Source organism: Anser cygnoides, chromosome 8, assembly GCF_040182565.1.
Source record: "Anser cygnoides isolate HZ-2024a breed goose chromosome 8, Taihu_goose_T2T_genome, whole genome shotgun sequence".
Lineage (NCBI taxonomy): Eukaryota > Metazoa > Chordata > Aves > Anseriformes > Anatidae > Anser > Anser cygnoides.
Genome location: NC_089880.1, coordinates 22,272,166 through 22,292,748, shown reverse-complemented (window position 1 = coordinate 22,292,748; position 20,583 = coordinate 22,272,166). Strand labels below are relative to the sequence as shown.

At 46.1% G+C, this 20,583-nt stretch overlaps 1 protein-coding gene across 13 annotated transcripts in view; it reads right to left on the bottom strand.

Moving 5' to 3' along the window:
* Positions 1-20,127, bottom strand: part of PTPRF (protein tyrosine phosphatase receptor type F) — a 371,288-nt gene extending 351,161 nt beyond the window's left edge. For 10 of the 13 annotated variants that reach the window (XM_067001288.1, XM_067001293.1, XM_067001297.1 and 7 more), the window contains exon 1: positions 19,757-19,892. The gene's annotated coding sequence lies outside the window, so the exon portion shown is untranslated. Of the gene's footprint in view, positions 1-19,756; positions 19,893-19,990 lie in introns of those variants that run through there. The other 3 variants (XM_067001289.1, XM_067001291.1, XM_067001290.1) reach the window with 3 other exon arrangements.
* Positions 20,128-20,583: the final 456 nt, after the last annotated feature.

Here is a 20,583-nt window from a genome sequence, read left to right as displayed (position 1 = left end):
TTGCTCTGATAGTTTTTGTAAGGGTGACTGCAACCTCAGTTCTGCCTGGCACATCACATTTTCACCATCACATTTCCCAAGGTTAAGCCTCAAGGTTTAAAAACATTTTTTTCCTCTCTGAGATGACCTTCAGCAATTGCCCCAGTTCTGAGAAATGAATGAAGTGTTCCCAAAACAAAGCAAATTTTAGTAGTAAATTGTAGCTAAAAAGAACCTACGTGACCTGCTTTAGAGACAAAGACTGCTAAAAATACAGCTTGCTGGGCGAGACTTTTGGGCAGACTTTTGGGAACATGTTAATTGGGTAATTCCTCCCAGAGTAAAAGTATACAAGATTCTTGCTTGCTTACCACCTAAAATATTTTCTTTAAATAGTAAAAACCATCAAGCAAGGGTAGATGGACCTTTTGATACAGTAGTTAACACAGGATATAGGATTGGTTTTAAGAGAACTGACCTAAAGTCCACAGAAGTCAACAGGATTCTTCGCACTGACTCAGCAGGAATCACATCAGATACCAATATTAATCTAAATATTAAAATCCATTACGTTTATATCTCCAGATAAAAAGTCTATCGAATAGTCTGCACAATCTGCCAGCTTCCCACAGAAAGGCTATGTCCTCTAGATTTCACTTGCATAATATTCTAAGAAGTGTACTTTGCTGATCTCAGAGGTGCACAAGATGCCCAGCTGCAGAGGAAGCTACGAGCAAGGCAGAATCAGCCCAGAAGCTCACCCAGCACCACCAGTGTGCTACAGAGACATTGAGAGGCTTAGAAGATGAGAACTTCCAACAGAGGAGACCACCTAGTTCAGTTTAAGCATCATTCCTTGTCGTTTAAGAGCTAAGAATTGCTAAAAAAAAAAAAAAAAAAAGCTGAAACAGCATTCTGTTTCTTCTTCAAATGTTTTTACAGCTCCCAATATCCATAAATGCCTAGCCCTCTCATGAATTTTAAAAGCTGCTGCCCTCAACTGACCTCCCATGCAAACGCCTGCCCAGGTGTTCCTGCATGCACTGTAAAAAGGAGTTTCCTTTCACCCATCTTGAATTGACCAATTTTGAATTTTCACCTTTCTTTTCTGTCTCACAATGCAAGAACAGACTCCTGACCTAGATTTCCTAAATTATTTATTAGGTTCTAGAATTATGCCCCTTCTGACTTGCCTTTTTCTGATGCAAAACAGTTCAGCTTCTCTTCATATAAAGTATTCCCAGCCACAGGTTATTATCGTCCACCCTTCCTGGCATCTCTTAATTCCTTATGTAAAGCTCCCAAATAAAATTCAAATAAAATTTTATTATTTACTTACAAAGTATCACTGGAGTTTGAGATCTGACGAACTACTCTTTCAACGGAAGTATTTTGACCAGTTCGAAGATAAATCAAATGATATTTTTGTTACTTTAAAAATTTGTGATATTGATTGAATTACCCCAAGTCAGTCTTCTGTGTCGATAATATCAAGAAGTTACCTAGGGAGCAGTTTCAGATAGATTAAATTGCTCCACGTGGCTTAAGACATTGCTTACATTATTGTTTGCAACATGTATTTGCAGGCATTTGAAGCACTATAAATATTTTGCATCATGCTGTGAATGAGTCAAATGCTGTTTTCCAGGCAAAAATGAAGAAATATACAATCAGGCAGCGTTTCACTTCCCGCAGTATTCTTTGTGGCAAATTATTACCAGCTACAAGTTGGCATTAGCAATAGAGGTGAAAACAGGCAGCCATAAAACCCGTGTGTGACCACCGCAGCTCCACGGATTTGGGAAAGGAGCACGCCTGATGGAGAAAGGGTGAGTGAGGACATCACCCCAGCTATGAGACGTGCAGGTCACAATAATCACAAGCTGGTGACCTCAAAGCGCTGGGGGTGAGGGGGGAGCTCGCTGGACCGACCAGAGGAGGCCCTGCCCTCACACACAGAGGCACGGTTGAGGGGCTGGGACCGGAGCACACCTCGCTCCCCTGGTTCCCCCGGCAGTCACAGGAGGACAAGTGAACACGCATGGTCTGCACATCTCCAAGGACCCCCCTCACAGGCAAGTAACTTCTCTTTCCATCACAGGCGGAGAACATCCTCCCAGCTGCCCCACTTGGGTTGCTGCTTCCCAGCGCAGCCCCAAGCACACGCAGCTGTCCACTGTGAGAGCTGCCGGGTGTCTTTGCACCAAGGCTCTACACCGTGAGGACAAACAGCCTCAAGGGACACCCACAGGGTCTGGTTGTCCAGACAAAGCCCTCCTGATGTCTCAGGTACACCAGGAGACTTCTGCTCCGAAGCACAAGGCGCACAAAGGAAAACGGGTTCATCAGTCCGTTCCAGCAAGACACAGCCTTGTCCCAGGGCTCTCCTCCAGGCCAACTCCTACTCTGGAGAAAAGACTGACTCCCAGCCAAGAGGATGTGGACCTCTCCCCAGCTCCCAGCTAAGGAGATCGCTACCAGAGGCCATGATCTGCATGGGGTAACATTGGGCACAACACCGCATGGAGGTGCAGCGTACCCAAAGTCATGCCCCACCAGCACAAAGGGAGGAACACCTTTGACCATATCGTGTGGGAACTAAGGACAACGGGGCAAGCACAGACACACACAATGTCTCCTTGCATGACAGTCTGACAACAACCATGGGGCAAACCATCAACGAGCTGAAGACAAAGCCAGTTTCTTCCATGCACCCCAGGACAAAAGGGACTGAAGGCTGTTAAACGGATTTGGAGAACATCCAGAATGCCACAGTGATCCTGAAAGAACAAAGATTTCATCAGAAATCAGTTCAATTTTGCCTTCAACAAAGCACAGGTAAAGGTTTGGGTTTAATTGTTATTTCTGGCATTCTACCAAGGAATAAAATAATAACAGCTATCAGGCAACATGGAAGAAATGACTGTATTGCAAATCATTCATCACGAGCCAGTTACCCAGACAAAGAAATAAGTCAACAAAAATCCCAGGTAAAAATCAAGTTGAAGACCCAGGACTGATGCCTAAGCATGCCACAACTCCAGGCCATATCCACGGCAAAATGTAGTACTTGAAAGTCTGAGTCTACTGCAAGCTATACCTCCAGAGGAAAGCAGTGTCTCTGCTGTGGAGACAAATCTACATTCACATTTTGTCAACCTGTGCTTGGTAATGGGCTACTCTCCTCTACTGAGGAGTACGTGGTTACACACTCTTGACAAAGACCCTCCAACAGTTGGATTAAATATCCTTTCTCTAAAGGTATGGAGACATGGTACACCCTAAAGATATTTCTACCCAAAACAAGAGTCCAACACCTCACAACGGTGAGCTCAGTTCAGTTACGCAGTTTCTCAAGAGGATGCATGGACTCTCAGAACAACCACTCTGCCATATGCTATTTTTTCTAAGCAAATCACAGCTTCGCCATAAAATTAGTATTGTTATTTTCCAACACTTTTGCAAACATGATACGTTGGCTGCAGGAGAAGTTTAGGGAGCAATTTCTCCTCAAAATAAGCCCTTAACAGTTGTCACAGTACAACCCATTCCTTTCACTGAACAGTTTAAATTTTGCATAGCTTTCGTGACTATAACCAAAATAATTAAAAAGTGAGCAAGGATATAAACACACTTCCATTTGTGTAGCCTGTTTTACCTACCTTAATATCCACAATCCTAAAGCACACATCCAAGAGCTAAACAAAATGTGCTCTTTTTCTATAATCACCTTCTATCCCTTCTATCATCAGTTACTGCTATATTCATACTGACATTTTCAAAATTCATCATAAAAGTTACATATGTTTCTCCCATAATAGAACATTTTTCTCCATAAACTACGCATTAATTTAATTAATCCTTAAAGAAGTAAGATTAGAATTTCAAACAACATTTAAGTAAAGATTTCAAAAGCTAGGCCACTATAAAAAGAAGTTGAGGAAAATAAGTGAATTATTTAATAGCATCACTCCAGAAGGAGCTTTACTGCATAAACTTACTGAATAGAGAAGCTATTAATGGTCCTCAGCTAGTTAGACACACCGAATTAGCGCTGTTTTAAAAATGAATTGTAAAGATTTTGGGGGAAAAAAAAAATTGAGTTTGTGTGAATCCAAAACACCACAGGAGTACTGAAAAGTAGGCCACAGATATGCCTATTTACACAGCCTTCCAAAACCAGGAAAATTTTCTAATCCTGAATAAAAGTGCTACTGACCTGCCTGCACAAAAATGGGGAAAAAAAAATCTGCATGACATTTTACTGGCCTGTCCATGAAAGAAAAATTATTTTGACATGAAGTGTTAGACAGAAGCAGCAGAGCAAATCTCTTTCGAAATACGAAAGGTAGAAAGATCTACCAAGACAGATGAAGATATTTACAGAATAGTTGGAAATCATTAATATTGTACTAGGTTTTTAAAAGAAAACACATCTTTCCCCCCCATCAATCTTGAGTATTAGTTCTCTTAGATGAATTCAAACAAATCTTTATCTTCTACCGTTATTTCTCATAGATGTCTATAACATTCACAAGGTAACTCCTTTCAACTAAAAGCAGATCTTTTCATTTTATGAAGTGGCATCTTTTGTTTCTGATCCAATAAAATAAAGAGCATCAAAGATCATTGCTTCTTACAGCCTTTTGGAGGGTCGGATGTCAGAAGGAGCCACAAGACACAATCTGTTTTGTAAACAAACTGGCACATTCGCAAACACTGCACTTTCACACGCAGTAATGATATTTTATAATCTTGATCAGCATTTCATATACAAAAACACTCCAACAGAACAGAAAACAAAACTTCCACAAAAGCAGAAGATGCAGCTTTTGCTGCTTCCCAGGCAAGTAACATCTCAACGCCCTCACCCGCAGAACCTCACGAAGAAACTCTGCTCCAGCGCTAATTCACTCCACCTTCCCTCTCCCCAGTTTCTGTCGGAACACATCTTCTAACCCTCCTCGCAATGCAAAATTAAGTCAGTGTCTACCTTCCTGCACGCTTGGTGCCCTCTTCACTCCAAATTACGTCTGGCAATGATGCTGCCCATCCACTTCTGACAGGTAACTCCATGGTGTTTCTACCACGCTGGGAGGGATCTCTGTACTTCCATTAGCAGCAGGCTGGTTTTGCAAGGGAGATGCCACCACTGCACAAGGGACTGCCTGTGCCTGTTTGGGCGCTGCTGCCATTTACCTGATGCTGGCATCGAGCCCTGTCTGAGCACCATTTATGACCTGTTGGAGCTCGCTAAAAAAGATCTCTAAAAGAACAGCAGAATTGGACTGTTCTCTTGCTTTTCCGAACCTTCCACGAGCTGCTTTAGCAGTCACTGAAGCCAGCGTAAGCAAGCGAAGACCACGCAACTGGGAGGCATGGAAGCTGCCTAATGGCTCGCTGCTGGTGAAAACAACAACGCCTCGCTGCGCAGTCCCGTCCCCTTGGGCATTCGCTGCACCTATGAACTGCTTTAATCCACTAACCAGCAGAAAGCTGCTCAGCTCATCCCCTCCCCCTTAAGCTCTTTTTCTGCTGCTTCAGTGAAGTGGCCCAACACCGAAATAGCATCAGGTGAGCCGCAGCAACTGGGAACGGGAGTGGGAAAGCAGCAACTCCCCTACTTTTGCTTTCAGCTTTAGCCAACTGCAGTTTATCTATTCATTGCTCTTGTTCATGAAACTACGTTGCATGGATAAGGCTCAACTGCAGAGGGCACGCCCGACGTTAGGCAAACCGGGGACAAAAAGTTCATAGGGTTCATGGCAAAGCACTGGACACGAACATAAAAACAGACGCACTGGGTCGCATCATAGCTCCTGCTAGCCCTATTGTCTCCAGCGTAGCCTGCTAGCAAACAGCGAGAGAAGAGCAAGACCAGGACAAGCATCTCTGCACTTCTCCAAGCACCTCTGTAGCCTGCAATACTCCCAGTGGTAGGGACTTTCTTGGTCTGGTGTGATTTGTCTATTGAGTAGCCCCGAGAAGACCTTTCCCAGGAGTTGCACAAGTTAACCGCCCCCAGTGTGAAGAACCATCTCCTCCTGCAGGGGTCTGAACCCAGCTCCTACCAAGTTTACTTGACTTTTCCTTGCTCTTACGTTCGGAGATGAAAACAGTCAAGCCCTCTTCAAACCACCCGTGATTTCACAGACCTGTCACATCTTTCTTCGGCCAGCCCGCTCCAAGTCATTCGTCATGTGGAGGCCATTACAGATCTCTGATGACCCGTGCTGCATTTCTCCACACTTCTAGCTGTACTATATTCTTCTCAGATGAAAGGAAGGGGAGATGAAACACTGTTTAATGTATGGACAAACCACAGATTTAGACATGGTATAATAGTGTTCTTTATCTTATTCTTCACTCTTCTCATAGCATTTCCTAAGATCCTAAGACTTGGTATGCTTTCTTTGATCACTACTAAGCACAGTGCTGATGGTTTTATGGCTTCATCCATCAGTCTCAAGATCCCACCCAGAGTGGTGACAGTCAACCTGGAGTGCACCACTTTTTATGAAAAGTTCAGGCTGTTTCCTGCTTCCAGTGCAAATCTGCTGCATCTAGTGTAGATAAATGAAAGATATCACGCTCTCTACACTATCCTTTTAATGCAGGATTAGGGACACGGAAAGCATTTAATGAATTATTTCAGTTAAAATCTTCAAGTTATGTGGATCACTGAAAACAAGCCAGTAACAGTAAGAAAACCTACATTTGGGACAAAAAGCTGCTGAAGTGCTCAAGTGAGCACAGCACGTAGGACCGGGCAGTCCTACTAATGGGGCAGCACGCAATAAGGAGTTCTTTGGGGCTTTGATCTTTTAGCTATTCAAAACCACACAGAAGTTGAATGCAAGAGGTACAATATCCCAAAGGATTCAGATTCCCACTTCTTTGCAGCAAGCTTCTAAAGTCCTCTTTTTATGACCACCTTCCAACAAAATAAATAAATCACTTCTTAGCAAAAAAATGTAAACCGAGGCATTTCCACTCAATCCCTTTCATGTTTTTCCACCGCCTCATCTGGAGTCACATGCTCAGCCCTGACCTTTCCAGATTCTCCTCTCTGCCTCACCACACTTATTCAGACTATCAAATTCATTTAGTGAAACTATCCTATCCTTTCACACTTGACTCTTTTCACAGACAAGCAGTTCATTTTCATGCAGACCCACTTTTAACTTCAAAAGGTTGCTTTGTATCTCAGCTTCTGATGTGATGTCCCTCGTTTAAAACACTTTCAAATAAGGATCTGAAAAAACATCGTAGCTGGGAACTCTCAGTGTCTTCCCCATCCCTCCTTAGAAAAGGAAAAAAATCCACTATTAAACCAAGCAGTGCATTCACACAGGGTTTCTTTAGCTTGACAGTAGGTCTCTTAGCTTGTCTGCACGCAGTCAAGGTCACAGCGAGTGCTTGGAAAACCAAGCCCACAGCTGCCAGGTGGGGTTTGTCTCCTGGAGCTACCTGCACGGTGACACTTGCCTTGATGCTGGACCTCCTCTGAAGTCGCTTGTTTCCAGTTAGCCACACAGTTACAGCAAGGCAGCCCTTTCGAGGAGATCTAGCAGCATCAGCAAGAAGCAGGACAACCCGACAAACACCCAGCGTGGTGTTTGTTTTCCCTGTGTCTCTGCACACCTCGCCCAGAGCGAGCGGGGACAACCCGCGGGCAGAACGAGCAACCCCTCGCCATGCCGTCGGGCATCCCACACGTGCAAGAAGCTCTGCAAAACTGAACACTTCAACTTATCTCACACCCAGCCAAAAGGCTTTTTACCTGTTTAGAGATGCCTCATCGATCAAGAAAAAAAAAAAAAGAGCTGAATTAACAACATTATATGCAAATCTGTAAAGCAATTAGGTGAAAAGATATGGCAGAACGGCTGAAAAACTTACACCTTTTAAGCACACCTACAAAATATATTTGTGTCACAGCAAACTATTATGAAAACTAATGTAGTAGCTTTATTCATCAAAACATTTTTCACTTTGAGGCCACAAATACAGGAGAACACTTGTTCGCAGCTCACTTCAGAATCACACTTTAAGAATTGTATTCAACTTAAAATATTTATAACTCAGTAATTTCAGGGGAAAAAAAGCATACTGAGTAGAGTAGCACATTACACTAAACTTCTCATTAATTTTCTGGTGAAACAGAGTTTCCAAAAACTGACTTTTAAGTTAATTTTGCACAAATTTGGACACTCCAAAGTCAGGAATTCAGAGCTGGATCCTGTCTAGTCACTCACAAAACCTGTATGAGGAAAACATATTATAATCATGCTGTTTCATTGCCAGAATAGGAAAAAACTTACTAAAAGCATTTTTTAAACCACATTTTTATTCCAAGAGGGGTTTTTTTTGTACAGGCTTTTTCTCCCACTAAACTCACCAGCTGTATTTCTACCACAACAGCCGCAGCAATGTACCCAGCAATGCACTGAGCTAAGTCAGAATTGTAGCCACTATTCTCCTCATTTTGCTCAGATTTGAGCAAGGGTAGGATTTTTTTTCCCCAAGTTGAAATACAATATTTACTGCAGATATTCAGAAAAAGGGTAAGATCAAATACTTTAGCATAAACACCTGTTCCCCCCTTTCCTTGAATCAAAATGGAAATACAAAAATTGAAAGAATCATTGTTTTTACATCAATTTTACTTTCTTACAGCAGGCATCTTACGTCAAAACCACAGCAGTGAAAAAGTCAAACAATTTTCCAGCTGGCTGCAACACCCGCTGATAAACAAAACTGGTTCAAGATGAAATCATGTCTTTTGTACTAAAATACTGGTCAAGCTGCTGACAAGGAGACAAATGAGTTTTTAAACCATTAATACACGCTCACATAAAATTAAAAATGATCCTAGAGAAAGAAATTTGGCTAACAGTGATATGCCTCTTCCAGCGCAATACTTCATTTTGATTTTTTGAGAAGTTATTAAAAAGGGCACATCTCCACTTGCCGGAATTCCATTTAATTCGTTATTGCAACGTACACTTAATGCAGGAGATTAGATTAGATTTTGACAAGTCTTTTACACCTCTCAGGACAGCATCGCTATTTCTGCTCAGGCTAGTAGCTTCAGCTACCAGCTAACCTGCACGGCGTTGACAACCCGCAATTAACAATTTCCCCACTGCCTCCATCCCCTCCCCTGGCTGGTGGCAGAGCCAGACGTCCCTGTGCACCCAAGGGTCCCAGCTCCATTTCGGCATCACCCAAACCTTCTCCAGAGGAAGAGGCAGAGCGCAGGCTCCAAATGGAGGCCACCGCTAATGAAGGATGGCTAGCGGGACTGCCGACTGTCCAAATAGTAACTGCTCTCCAGGTCAGGTGGGTTAATCAAACACCCTTGCACATCCTGAGGGAATGTCCGTTATTTAGGTTTTCTTCACGTTCTTACCTCACTTCAGGCTCTGTTGAACTACTGAGCCCTGAGCAACTATTAATACGTGCGTACAAAAAACGATGAAGCAGATGTCACTTTTCTACATTATCAGCTGAAAACATTGGAAAGTTCTTCCAAAAGAAATATTTTTGCTGCATACAAATAACATGACAACCCTCAGCACGTGTGCAGGCAGCACGCCCTGATGGGTGCTGGCAACACCCACGCCAGGTATCTGGAAACCCAAGTGATGCCAGAGGATGTAACCAGACCGTACGCAGGAATCTGACACGCATTGTTTCTCCCAGACTTAACCATTAAAAATTACCAGAACAAGAGAACACCAATGTGCACGGATGAAGTAGATGCAAAGTGTTCTCAAAATATGACAATGGCAATGAAAATAAATTTAGGATTAAAACATAGCTTACTTTCACAGGTTTCTAATAGCATTTGTCTCCATTCAACGAGAATTTATGCACCATTTCAGCCTGATAAGAATTTAATTCTAGGTAATAAAGCTTTACAAATTGAATTCAAAGGGGAAAAAAAAAAAAACAGCATTTCCCAATTATTTCCAGAGCCCCACAACTAGAGGCTTCAGCTAAGGAAACACGGAAAGCTGCCACCACAAAAGCAGAGCTGACATACGACCCCTGAATACAGTGGCACTAGCAGACAGCTATACTAAAATCAATACTAATTCTGCACGCTTCTGTTATGAAAATAAAGCTATGAAATTCCCCCATGCCCACCTGCCAAAGGGACAAAACTCAGACCAACTTTGTCAGAGAGGATTTTTAAAGACTTTCTAAAGGCATGTAATGGATTCCAAGACTGAACGTGCACTGAATGTTCAGTGAACCAAATAATTTTAAATAGATTCCTCGAGGGAGTTTATTTTATATTTTTAAATCACTGAGACCTTGCAATGACAGTCTGATTCAGAAGAAAAGAAAGGCCAGCGCTCATGGGGGTGGGGTGGGGGGGTCGGTTCTTTCAGGTTTTTTTTTTTTTCAAAAGAGGAATAGTTGTGCCTACTACAATTTCTCGCTAAGGATTTTAGAAATACCATAATCTCTACAAACCTTAAACTTGTAACATTTCTTCTGAAAATACACACCGAGCAACTTTAAACTTCCTCCTTGCAGAAGTACTGCATCAGCAATTAGAGAAAGTTGGTCTAACAAGAACTTGTAAGAAATTAATCAGAACCAGGCAGCTCACCTCCTTCAACTGCGGCTGCAGAAAGGCAGGAGACAGACCGGGTTCCCAAAACCACCAGGCCCAGACTTGAAACCCAAACGTAGCACAAATTAGGTCAGTTTGGGGATTTCAGATTAACTTCCTTCCCGCCCCTGCGCAAACCGATGCCCACCTTACAAGCCACCACGGTCCCCTCTGCTGTGACAGCAGCGTCACCACGAGATGCAAGAGCTCCTTCGAAGGGGAAATGTTTCCAACTGTGCCACGAAGTACGCAGGAAAACAAGACGAAGAGCCTCAACTGCTGCTGCCGTTAGAATGACTTCAGCAGGATTAGGCAGGGAGCTATGGGGGAAAAGCCTCAGACAATGAGCCCTTTCATGCATCAGAAACAAAACCTAACGTTAATCACACCAGCGATTCAGTTTCCTCTCCTAATTCCTAATCAGACATCAACAAATAAGGCGAAACACTTATTCTTGTTTTAATTCTATGAAATAAACACGAGTGAATGGGAGCGCTCGGGCCGCGCTGCACGAATTCCCTCGCCCCTCTGCCTCCCGATGAATGGGGAGCCGGTTGGGAAAGCAGCTCCTCCACGCAGCCCGGTCACCGAGGAGGCCAGAACAGAAGATTTGGAGGACTGCTGCATTAACGAGCAGGAGAAACTTCAAAGCCAAGAGACGAACTCAGTTGAAGCCCTCCTCCATACAAAAGAGACCTTGAACCACAGTCATTAGAAAAAACATCTGGCGCACTGCTTTGATTTTCAACATTAGTCATTGGACAGAAACAAAACATCTTTTTTTTTTTTTTCCCAAAGCAGCAAATAATTGCAAATCCACTTCTACATATAACCTATCATTTATCACCTCATCAGCGGCTGCTTGAGTCTGATGGAATTAAATACTCAAGTCAGGCAGTTTTTGTTAAAAGCAATAATTACATTGTTACTAGAATATACAATTAGGTAATAAAAAACAAAAACAAATCTGCCAAGCAATATTTTTTATGCACTCTCACAGAAATATTACCAGACTGGAAACAGGGAACATTATAATAATAAAAAAAATCCACTTCCACCGAAGTATAGCTACTTCTAATTTAAAACTTCACCCACAGGCAAAAATACATAAATGATTAGCATTATAGTGTTTATTTTAATTACACTGTGCAACAAGAATCCAAGAGGCTGTTAACTCACTTCAGATACAAAGAAAGCCAATATCTGAGCGCTCATCCTCCCTTTATGTCCTACACAGTTGTGTCGGCCCACCCCACCACCTAAACTCCTAAACATAATGTCTGCATTTCTCCTAACATCCAAAACTAACACACAGGAGAGGTATAGCTCCAAGAAAAAAAAAAAAGAAAGAAAAAAACAGGAGGTCAGCAAATTCCTCACCTGTTCCTTGCAGACAACATTTAAGAGCATCAAAAATTCACTAGTCTTCCAAGCACTGCTCTTCAAAGTTTAATAAGAAAAAATACATATCTTTAATTCAAACTCATATTTACAAATACTTCCCAGCAACATGACTGCTATGCGTGTTCTTTAATACTGCACAACCCACGGTGCCTACCTTGCACACCCAACGATATGAGCAAACAAAACACAGCTCATGGCTTCCAGTGTACGAAAGGCATTTTCCTCGCTGCAGCCAAGCTGTTGAGCCCAATAATTCTGTACAAGTCCTTTTACGATAAACATTTGTCCATCTGTCTAGATGGTTTTGGCCAATGAAGAAGCTTTTGATCGCTCTTCAGAAGAAAAGGCTTAAAGCTGAGCATCTTTTAAGACTGTATGACACCAGGGTGGGGGGACCATTGGAGGAGCGTGACAGCCTGTTGCCACAATCCTTCAGATCTCCTTATCATTAATTATGCCCCTTATTTCTTACACAGACATAAGCAGAAGATTGTCACCGAGTTACTACAGCAGCACACTTTATTATTATGTTGCTCACAAAGTAAAAGCTCCAGGTAAGAAGCATAGTAAGAGCCGAGCGCAATTATCAGCAGTAACAGCTTGCTCCCATAAAGCTGCTCGAGTTTTATCGCCAAGGCGCACGTGTTACACTTTGGTGCATTCCTCCCGCACAGGTGAGAAGCGCTCCTTGCAGCCACGGCCTCCGCAGACCCGAAGAACCAGGGAAGTGAGCAGCAAGCGAGGGAAACCAGGGCAAAGCGTGCGTTTAGCCGCCGGGAGGTGTGCATCTTTGCAAGGGATGGGACCTGCCTGCTCTATGCGGGGACTGCAAGAGCCCACAAGGATCTCCTCCGAAATCCAAGCAGGGACAGCAAAAAGCTCGCCGTGCACCAACCAAGAAGAGCAGAGGAGCTGAGATCACGTCTGTAGCACAGGCTTCCGCGAGCTCTCCTTGCATTGACCTGTTGGGCAAAGAAGTAGGACCCGGTACCTACAGGCTTCAGAAAATGAGGTTAATGAAGAGCTATTCTAAAACACCTTCCCTGAGCCAACAATCCAAATAAAAGACCTCAACAGGTACTCTATCAAAACACAACACCCAAAGCACAAAGCACAGTTTTAGCAGCTCTGAAGATATAGCTGGACCCAAGGAAAACTCAAACCAACGGGAGCAGCAAGACTTTTTACAACAGACTTCAATCTTGCAAGTGTTTTTGAAGGAGACAATACCTTCTTGCCGAAGTTTAGAATTTTATCTTAACATCGAGAGGCAGAATTAAAGCAGCAACCCTGCAATGTGCTGAAATATTTGTCTCCCTGGGTGTAACTCTTCAGGTCTGTGTTTTATTAATGGAAGCTACCCTTGAGCAAGGCTGCAGCAAGGAGACGGAGTCAGCATCTAGAACATGCCTTCAAAAATGCATACTTCAACCTCGGGTTAAATAAGACTTTATGAGGATGTTTTTCACCACATAATAATGCATAGATTAGAATGCATAAGACTGTAAAGGAATTTTGTCTGTGCTCAAGAACAGTCAACAAAACCAATTAGAATATATATCATGAAATTATTTCCACACCTACTAGTTCATAGGCTTAAGAGGCTAATTTTCATTGTTTATTTCAATTGTTTTGTATTTCACTTAACTTTGACATAGAAAAATGTATTATTGGATTTCGCACCTATCTTCTAGTCAATTTGTATCATTTTGCAAATTCTATATTACAAGTAGTTAAAACACAATGGAGAGTGCATTCATAAATTACAGGGATTTTGTTAAGAAAAGGGAATTACTATCGATTCTGCAACAACTAAACCTTTGATCAAATTCAATGAAACAAATGCTACCAAGATATAAACAAACGTAACTACTTCATATGTGGAAAAAATACCATGTCATAAAGACTACAACTTCATCTAAAAGAGGCCCTTCTTTTTTTTTTTCCTTCCTCTCCATCTTGTCTTCAAGGCACATGACACCTCAAGGCCTCTTTCAGCGTCCAAAAGGACCAAGGGTCCTTTGGAACCACCTCCGTGGTTCTCCTTCAAGATAAAAGATCAGAAGCACAACACCTGCCAGATAAGACAATTATATTTTTTTATATACACACCATAAAATCCAAACACTAGTCTAGCCTTTCTTACTTCTCATATCTAATTTACCTTCCCAATTAACGAGCCCACGACAATAGATCTAGGCTGATGCAGACGATCTAACCTGTTGCTAGAACGATTACCAAACCTCCCCCAGATGAATTGCCATACAATAATCCCAATTCCAGCCCTACTCATAAAACCCTCTAGGAAAGTAATGGCTTTTCCAAAACACTGCAAGACCTAAGTTTGTGAGGAAATTTAACTGAAGAATTGAGTACCATCTCATGAATAACTTCCTGCTCCTGCAGAGAGAGGAGTTATTACAAAGCTTAAGTGCCCGGCTGACTTCAGCAGCTAGGATGACACACGAAAAAAGAATCCATACACTGGAGGGATAAAAAAGCAACTACGCTATGTGGGTCCCATAAAATAGAACAGATGTTATCCTTTGCATACACACACGCAACTCAGTATCTAACGCTCCATTTGCAGGGGGAAAAAATAAGGAAAAGAGGCTGATTAACCCAAGAGATAATTCCTCTCCACAGTCAAATGCATGCATGCTTTGTTTAATTATAAGCAATGACGGGATTTCTAACGCTGCTTTTGAGAAAGCGATACCACATGACCAGTCTTCACATTTTTTCCTCTGTTCAATTTCATCTGACAACTCCTAACTATAAACTTCGTGTGCCAACCTAAATAATTCCTCTCTCTCTCTCAGTAAGGCTGCATGAAAGTACTTACCCACTTGCCAGCTGCAGCTGAAATTTTGTGCCAAGAAATAAACGTCTTTTGGGCAGGTTGTAAACTGGAAGCTTCTATTCCTGCTGAAGGGCAAGAGTGAGAGCAGGACGACCCCATCCTTTCCCAGATTAATGGCATTTCCATATTTCAGCCTCAGAGCAGACTGCATTCAATAAAAGCATCTAGACAAAGCTACTCCCTCCTAGTGCTCGGCTGAGGTATTGGGAGATGCTTTATCAGTTTTGCTCTCAACCAGACTTTTTATGCACATTCTACCCTCTGCTCCAGAACTTCTCTCTGCATGTTTGATCTCCAGAAAAGTTCTCAGATAATGGACTCCTTGAAGGAGCATGACCTATTTCACCATTTTTTTCAGTAAGGCTCAGATGCGTACACCCACTGGGTGCACACTAATATTAAACAGCAAGTACTTCAGCTTCCCTTCCTTAGCCTCCTTTCAGAGCCCAAGGGGACTCCAACCCTCCTACAGGAAGGGAAAGCACTCGCAGGCACTGGTGACCACAGCCCTTGTGAGTAACGCACGGTGAAGACCAAGGACACATCTTCTTCCACCTCCCCCACGGCTAATAAAGGCAAGCTGCAGAGAGAGCAAAAGGGACATGCTCTAGGGCAGAACGGCTCGTGGCTCCATCAGAAATTAAGAGGTTGTGAAGAGTTTAACATCTTCCACCAAGGCTGGAGCAGACACGGGGTTCTCCAGCTTGGCAGGGCTGTTTTGTCCGGCACCCTGGGATGTGCAGAACCACCAGTGAGGCACCGCAGCACCGGCATCCATGCACTGGTCACCTCCAAGAGATGCCACCCTACCATCTGCCCTGTCCTCCTCCAGGCCCCCACAAGCCTCCCAGCTGCAGGACGTTACTGCCTGATTACACACCCTGCACTTTGTAGGGCTCCCCAAAGCTCTAGTAATAAATCCCAATCACAGAAAAAGTCACGGGCATGTGTTGCTCCAGCGGAAAGCAGTCTTTTCCTCCTCACTCTACAATCCTTGGCCCCCTTCCCGTGCTGAACATGAACCTATTCCATTTTGGTAGTGACCTGAAGTTTTGCCAAAACCCTGAGGTGCCAGCTACAAGCTCAACTACGAGAACCACGTAAAGATGAACACCTACACCAGTAAAACCCAAATACCCTCTCCTACAGAAAACAAAAATAAAACAAATGTTAGTAAACGCACACAAGCAAACCATGAGGTATATTAACAGATGTCTCAAGACATGCGTTGGTACCGTGCACTTGGTTTTTAATATACACAGTGTATGTATATAGCATGCCTCCACCATCTTCACAAATCGAGCCAAGTAGTGCTTGTTCCCTTTGCTCGTTAAAGCTCTACAACTGGTGCCTCCTGTATGCCCACATGTACCATTTCATTAAGCTCACTTGACATTAGATGAAGAAAGAGTACAAGAAAATTGCATATTCCCTGCCTAAAGTAAACTTGTCATTTAAACCTTGCGTATAGATAGAATCTGATACAGCACTGGCGCAGTGAGTCATTCCTCAGTTTTAGAGTTTGTACGACAGTATTCTTACATATGTTTTGCAATACTTTCCAGTTCGCTACCACCCCATGTAATTATAAGTTTTTACTGGAAAGGAAGCATACATTTTGGATTTGAACACAGCGCTATCGCCCGTAGAAACGCAGCTCGCCTTTAAGACCAGATTTTGAGCAAAAGTAACTACATGCGAGAAGCCCTCACAAACTGTATTAAAGGTTGAAGTTAAGGCACTTCTTTTAAAGAAGAGTAAGCAATGATGGTGTGCATCGCAAATATTTTTCAACAAGCTCCTCCAAACAGTACACACAAGCAACTCACGTGCCAGGCTTCTTCAAAAGCTGTTTCTTCACTACACAAGTTAAAACTGCATTCATTCAAGGCTCTATATAAATTAACCGGTATCTATTACAAGTGTTTTACTTGAGAACATGTTACTTTACACCCTCCTGTAGTGCAGTGAGAGAATCCATGAAAAATCTTCCCTGCTGTGTTAGTTTCACCTTTTGTTTTTAGGTTGCATAACAGACGAGTAATTTAACTCAACCCTGACTTCTAAGAGGCACGGAAAAAAAAAAAAGGTACTTAGAACTGAAATGGAAAGGCTTGTCCCATTTAATACTACTAACAAAATCAGCTCCGACTCCTGCCTAGTGGCACTCAGCTCACTCTAATGCTTTACAGGGAAGTTTACGACTTCAGAAGGCATCGGTCCCAACTTTCATGTGCACACAGCTACACGTTTACTACTTTGGTAGACCTCTTCAGTCAGGTTTTTTTTTGTTTTGGTTTGGTTTTCTTCTTTAAAGCTGGTTATTAATGAACCTTTCTGCTATCTCAATTCAAATCAAATGGATCCACTGAATTGTAGATCTCTCCTTTTTTTCATCAGATCAGAGGAGGAAAAAATACCTCTGGACAATGAAAGGTAGCTGGTTAAGATTCAAGTAGATGCAGCAACGACTGTTCCCCCCCCTCCAAACTGCATATACTAGGACCTACAAGAAACATTTTCTGCTTAAAAGTAATACTTAAATGGAGATCTATGGCTGAACGTTATCACAAGGATTGCACTTACTTGACAGTCTGCTATTAGCCAACTCCATTATCGCTATTTGCAGTTTTTAAATGTACAGATTCAGAAGTAACTGTACAAAGCCTCCATTACAAGTGGATTTATGGAAAGCCACAGCAATAATCATCCTCATTAAGCATATCTTCCCACAGCCCTGCATTATGTGGACACAAAGAGGAAAACATTTCTTCTCCGTTACCCACAAGCTTAGATCTTTCTCCTTATAATCACAAGCTTTGACTGTCTTCTCTGCTTTTGCCAATGACAGTTAGCTAATGCTCCCAAAAGCAGGGCTTAGTCTGAAAAAATTAAAAATACCTGCATAGCTCTCAGCCCACAGCCAAATACAGACACAGGGTGGAAGGTTTCTACTTTGATTTTCTGGACACCAACGTTTTTATTGCCAACATGTGTGAGAATAAAACGTTATCTATGGCTTCTACTATTTTGCTAACTGCCCCAACCAGTATTTCTCCAAGATATATTTACGGACACGCACATGCAAAGAAAAGGGCAGATGGCAATATTTGTAACTAAGCTGAATTATAAAACTCTCTTGAGCTGAAGCGACGCGTTAACTCTTTGGCCACAAACTGCTTTAACCCCTTCACGCGTGCGGTCACGCTGCATCCTATTGCAATGAGCAGGACGCGTGCCAGTGACGTACGCGAGGAAACGTGCACGTTAAGATGGTGGGTTCAAGGCACAACCTGAGAAGTTGGATATTTGCACACCACGTGTGTGTGCTCCCCCTCCCAGACCCCAAACGGGCCGTTTCGCCGTGCAGATTTTACTTCTTGCTCACGAAGGGCAGGCTGCTGGTCACGCACTTCGACGTGCGGCCGTCCTCCTACGCCCTCAGCCCCACGGCTCACCACCACAGCAGAAATAATAAAGCCAGGACTAAAGTACACATGCTCCCTCCATAAAACTATTGTTGTGAGCCGAGCATTTCCTGCATTACTGTAAGGAGAGCAGCATGCTTAAAAAAATAAAAAGCAAAGCTCTTTCTCAAGCCACACGGGCAGCCTAGGAACAATCACGCAGTAACCAGACACGGAGATAGAGTCATTTGCATCGGAGGACCTTTGTAATCTCAAATTAAATTTGTCGTTTCTCTTAACATTTACTTTGAAAAGCGAACAAAGGTGGTTATACACGCAGAATGAGGAAACTGTGTTTGCTCACCACCCCTGCTCGAGTTAGCCGTCTTCAGAGACCCCTAAACCAGCGGTCGCTCGGCGTTAACTTACAGCTGGAGCTCTGACGAGCCGGTGGCCCTCAGCCTACAGCACTTTTTACAGCTCAATCCCGCGCTCGACGCGAGGACGTATTCGCTCGACCCTGACAACGCAACTTCATCCGGCGACATCCGAAACAACCCCCCCGACAGCCACCCAGCCCCGAACCGCTCCGACAGCTGCCCCGGTCAGTCTCCTGGAAACAGCAGCACATCTTTGCGAGCGCGGAGGTCCGCAGCAGCAGATCTTTGTCTGCGGGCGAGGAAACCCTTCCTTCCGCCGGGTTTACTCGTGCCGGGCTCCCAAAGCTCCTCCAGGTGGGTCTGGAGCGGAGTTTCCCCAGCACACACACACACACACACACACACACCCGCTGCGCTGCCGCCGCCCGGCCCAACAGGTTGCGGGGCCCGGCTGCAGCCCCCGGGGGAGCGGAGGGGACGCGGGGAGGGGGGGAGGGGGTCAGCACTACGGCTGGGCCCCCCCCAGCCTCATTTTGGGGGCTCGCACGCCGGAGCCCCCCCCGCCCGCTCCCCGCCGAGGGCCCTTTGTTCTCGCCACCCGGGACGCCGCAGCCCGGGCGCTCTCCCCGGCGGCCGCTCGCCCCCCCCCCCCCCCCCGGGGACACGAGGCGACCCTCCCCGGCCCCCCGCTGCAGCGCCCTCCCTCCTCCGAGCGCAAAACGGCAACCGGGGAAACGCCGCCGAGCCCTCCCCGGCACCCCCCCTCCGCTCACGGCCCCGGGACACCCCCGGGGGGCACCCACCGGGACACCGAGCCCCACGTGTGTCCCCCCCCCCCAGCCCCGGCAGGTGCCCCCGGCTGCGCCCCGCGGAACCGGGCTCCCCCCTCCGTACCCGGCGGGTGGGAAGAGGGGGTTATGGGGGGGGGGGGGGGTCCGGTACCGCCCGGTGCCCCCCCCCCGGGGACAGCCCCGCCGCTCGGGGGTGCCGGGGCGCGGGGCTCAACAGGCGGCGGAGTTTAGGGAGGATCGGGGGGGGGGGGGGGGGGGGGGGGGGGGGCTGCAGGGGAAGGCGCCGCGGCCGAGCCACTTACCGGGGCTCCGGGGCTCCGCCGCCCGCATGCTGCCTCCGAGAAGCCGCCCGCTCCCCGCCGGCCCCGCTCCGCTCCGCTCCCTCCTCCGCCGCCAAGCCGCGGGACCGCGCTCCGTGCGCGCCGCCGCCGCCAGCCCGCCCCCGCCGGGGCCGCGCACCGCGCCCGCCCCGCCGCCGCCGCGCCCGCCCCGCTACCGCCGCCGCCACCACCGCCACCTGCCGCCCGCCGGCTCACCTGGGCCGGGGCCCCGCTACCGCGCTCGGCCCCGCGGCGAGGCGAGAGGCGCTGCTCCCGCTCACGGCCCCGCTCCCCTCACGGCCTGCACCGCGCTGCCGCCGCCGCCGCCGCCTCCTCGTCCTCGTCGTCCCCACCCGCCCGCCGAGTCGGCCCCGCAGCCGGCGGGCACGGCACGGCACGGCCCGCCCCGGCCAGGTGTGGGCGGGGGCGGCGGGGCGGGGACGGGCACGGGGAGGGAGCGGCCGCGGCCCGGGGCTGGCGCCTCAGGAAGGAGCCGCCTGGGAGCGGGGGGGGGGGGGGGACCGGGCCGGGCGGGGGGACCGAGGGGGGGGTCTCCGGGGGCGGGAGGCGATCGCTCGGGGCCCGCGCGGGGTCGGCTCTGAGGGGGAGCTGCGCGGCCCCGGGCGGCCACCGCTGCCCTCTGTGGGCGGAGGGGAGCAGCGGCCCCTCGGGGCCCCTCTTTCCCCCCGGGGCCCTCCCAGGCTCGCACCCACCCCCCCACAAACCTCCCCCCCCCGTAGCGGCAGCAGGTGAACGCCGGCCCGAGACCTGTTGCGATTTGGGTTCATTTCGGCCGCGTTTCGTTCAGC